Raw genomic sequence first — 4,448 nt, forward strand, 5'->3', positions numbered from 1 at the left:
ATACAGGTGCCAAAGCAATTTAATGGAGAAAGGATAGTCTTTTCAACAAATGGTGCTGAAACAATAGGATATCCACATTTTTAAAAAATAAACTTACACCATTACTTCACACTATACACAAAAATTAATTCAAAATGGGCTATAGATCTAAATGTAAGTGCTAAAATGATAAAACTTCTGGAAGATTTAGAAAATTTCTTAGCTATGACACCAACAGTATGATCTATAAATGTGAAAATTGATAAATTGGACCTAATAAAAAATTTTAAACTTTTACACTTCAAAATACTTCATTAGGAAAATGAAGAGTCAAGTCACAGACTGGGAAAAAATATTTGCAAATTACATATCTGATAAAGAACTCATATCTAGAAAATATATAAAGAACACTTACAACTCAATAAGAAAACAAAAAACCCACTTTAAAAATGGGCAAAAGATTTTAATAGACATTTCACCAAAGAAAACATATGAATGGCTAATTAGTACCTTAAAAAATAATCAACATCGCTCTTCCGGTCTCAGGTGCTTCGCCAGCCGCGGGTTACTGTGTAGACATGGCCAAGTCCAAGAACCACACCACACACAACCAATCCCGGAAATGGCACAGAAATGGCATTAAGAAACCTTGATCACAAAGATATGAATCTCTTAAGGGGGTAGACCCCAAGTTCCTGAGGAACATGCACTTTGCCAAGAAGCACAACAAGAAGGGTCTGAAGAAAATGCAGGCCAACAACGCCAAGGCCATGAGTGCACGTGCTGAGGCTATCAAGACCCTTGTAAAGCCCAAGGAGGTCAAGTCCAAGATCCCAAAGGGCGCCAGCCGCAAGCTTGATCAACTTGCCTACATTGCCCACCCCAAGCTTGGGAAGCGTGCTCGTGCCCGCATTGCCAAGGGTCTCAGGCTCTGCCGGCCAAAGGCCAAGGCCAAGGCTCAAACCAAGGCCCAGGATGCAGCTTCAGCTGCAGGTCCGGCGCAAGCTTCAGCTGCAGCTCCAGCTCAGCCTCCAAAAGGTGCCCAGGCCCCCACGAAGTCTCCAGAGTAGAGGCCTCTGTCTGCCAACGTGAGGTCAGAAGGACTGGTGTGACCCCTGGGCTGTTGTCTGCATGGGGCCGGTGTCCTGTGTTTGTACGAATAAACATGAGGCAGGAAAAAAAAAAAAATAATCAACATCATTAGCCATTAGGAAAATGCAAATTAAAATATCAGTGAAATACCACTAGACACCTACTAGAATGGCTATTATCAAAAATACTGACGATACTGTTGGTGAGAATACTTTGAGAATAAAAAAAGTATTTTTAAAACTATTAAAGAGATAGAAGAAATAGAAACTATAGGAAAATAATAAGATAATAAGAAGAAAAATTATGTAGTTTTGGAAAATAGCCACATAGACATCTAAAAACAATAATATAATAATTGAAATTAAAATTCGACAGGTTACACAAAAGGACAAATACTGCTGAACACAAAAATTAGTGAGCAGGTATATAGATCTTAGGAATTTACACAGATTGTGACTTAGATACAATAAAGAGATGTAAAATATGAAAGAGAGATTAAAAGAGATGGTCTCTAAAATTGAGAAGGTCCAACCTATGTATGAAATAAATTCTAGGAGCCAGCCATGCCAGAGAAGGCAGGTGGGGTGGGACTTCCCACCCAGGCCAATCCCTGTCACCAGGAGAGACTTAAGAGCCTCAGGGCCCTCTCACCCCAAGCCAGCGATGCCAGAGAAGGCAGTTGGGTTGGAACCTCTGGCCCAGGCCAATCCCTACCCCTGAGAGAGACTGGAGAGCCTCAGGGGCCCCACACCCCGAGCCAGCTGTCACAGAACAGGCAGGTGCAGTGGAAACTCCAGCCCAGGCTAGTTCCTGCTGACCAGAAGTGGCAGTCCCTTCAGGATCCAAGCCAGACATCAGGGCAAAACAAATCAACTGTGATACGCCCTGCCACAATAACAAAACACCAAAGGAAACCAGAAATATGAAAAATCAAGAAAGTACATCTCCACCAAAGGAAAATAATAACTCTCAAGCACTAGATCCTATAGAACAGGAAGCCTTTGAAATGACAGACAAGGAATTTAGAGTAAATGATTCTAAGGAAACTAAATGAGATACAAGAAAACTCAGTTAGACAACACAGTGAAATGAGAAAAAATATAATGGATCTGAAAGAAGAAATGTACAAAGAAATCAATGCCTTAAAAAGAATGTAGCTGAGCTTGTGGATCTGAAGGATTCATTCAATGAAATAAAAAACACAACAGAGAATTTATCCAGCAGACTTGAACAAGCAGAAAAGAGATTTTCTGGCCTTGAAGACAGGCTGTTTGAATTAACACAGGCAGACCAGAAAAAAGAAAAAAGAATTTAAAAAATTGAAGAAAATCTAAGAGAGACAACAGACAACCTTAAGCGTTCAAATATCCGAATCATGGGTATTCCAGAAAGGGAGGAAAAAGGAAATGGCATTGAAAACATATTTGATGAAATAATAGCAGAAAATTTCCCAGGTATAGGGAAAGTCACAGATCTCCAGATTCAGGAAGCCCAACGATCCCCAAACTCATTCAACCCAAAAATATGCTCTCCAAGACCTGTGATAATCAAACTGGCAAGATTCAAAGACAAAGAGAGACTCTTAAAAGCTGCAAGAGAGAAGTGGCAAGTCACCTATAAGGGAGCCCTAATCAAAATAATATTAGACTTTTCATCAGAAACCCTAAAAGCCAGAAAAGAATGGGATGATATATTCAAAACACTAAAGGACAAAAATTGCCAGCCAAGAATACTTTATCCAGCAAGGCTATTCTTCCAAAATGAAGGACAAATAGTATATTTCTCAGACAAACAAAAACTGGGGGAGTTTACTACCACATGACCAGCCCTACAAGAACTTCTTAAGGAAGTACTGGGTTTGATACCACAAAAACAACCATCACTGCCATGATTAAGCAAAAAAGAACAATACCTACCAGCAAAACAAAAATGCTAACAAAAGAGAAAAAGAATAGTTTCTATATCACCCCAAGAAACCAACAATTACAGAAGAGGAACAGAAAATTAGAAAAAAAGGAACAAAAAGTACTTAAGACATCGAAACAAAAATTAGTAAAATGCTAGGAGTAAATCAACACCTTTCAATAATAACTCTAAATGTAAAGGGATTAAATTCCCAATTCAAAAGACAAAGACTGTCTGACTGCATTAAAAAGAAGGACCCAACACTATGCTGTCTTCAGGAGACTCACTTGACCTGTAAAGACACACATAGACTAAGAGTGAAAGGATATAAAAAGATATACCATGCAAACAGATAAGAAAAATGAGCTGGAGTAGCTATTCTTATATCAGATAAAATAGACTTCAAAGCAAAAACCATAAAAAGAGATTTTAAAAGGCCACTATATAATAATAAAAGGATCTGTCCATCAAGAAGACATAACAATCATAAATATATACATACTCAATGTTGGAGCAGCCAGGTTTACACAGCAAACATTATTAGATCTAAAAAAAGAGATAGACACTAACATCATAATAGCGGGGGACCTGAACACCCCACTCTCATCATGGGACAGATCATCTAGGCAAAAAATCAATAGAGAAACACAAGATCTAAACAATACTTTACACCAATTGGACTAGGCAGATATCTACAGAACTCTCCATCCAACAACCTCAGAATGTTCATACTTCCCATCAGTACATGGAACACTCTCCAGGAGAGACTACACGTTAGGTCACAAAGCAAGTCTCAACAAATTCAAAAAACTTGGAATTATTCCATGTATCCTTTCCAATCACAATGGATTAAAATTAGAAATCAATAACAAATGAAACTCTGGAAACTATACAAACACATGGAAATTAAACAAGATTCTAGTTAATGACATATGGCTCCAAGAAGAAATTAAACAGGAAATCAAAAAATTTCTTGAAAGTAATGAAAATAATGACACATCATACCAAAACCTGTGGGATACTGCAAAAGTAGTATTAAAGGGGAAATTTATCACATTAAATGCTTACTTCAGAAGAATGGAAAGATGGCAAATAAACAACCTAACACTTCACCTTAAAGATCTAGAAAAACAAGAACAATCCAAACCTAAAGTTAATAGACGGAAAGAAATAATTAAGATCAGAGCAGAATTAAATGCAATAGAAACCTGAAAAATAATACAAAAGATCAATGAAACAAAAAGTTGGGTTTCTTGAAAAGATAAATAAAATTGACAAAACTTTAGCAAGATTAACTAAGAAAAAAAGAGAGAAGACCCACATAAAAATTAGAAATGAAAAAGGTGATATTACAACTGACACCTCAGAAATACAAGGAATCATTAGAGACGACTATAAACAACTATATGCCAACAAATTTGAAAACCTTAAGAAATGGAGAAATGTCTGGATGCATACAAACTACCAAAACT

The 4,448-nt window shown here is 37.3% G+C and overlaps 1 pseudogene; it reads left to right on the forward strand.

Moving 5' to 3' along the window:
• The first annotated feature begins 516 nt into the window (after positions 1-516).
• On the forward strand, positions 517-1,164 carry LOC134373490 (large ribosomal subunit protein eL29-like; annotated as a pseudogene).
• Positions 1,165-4,448: the final 3,284 nt, after the last annotated feature.

Source organism: Cynocephalus volans, chromosome 3 (genome assembly GCF_027409185.1).
Source record: "Cynocephalus volans isolate mCynVol1 chromosome 3, mCynVol1.pri, whole genome shotgun sequence".
Classification (NCBI taxonomy): domain Eukaryota; kingdom Metazoa; phylum Chordata; class Mammalia; order Dermoptera; family Cynocephalidae; genus Cynocephalus; species Cynocephalus volans.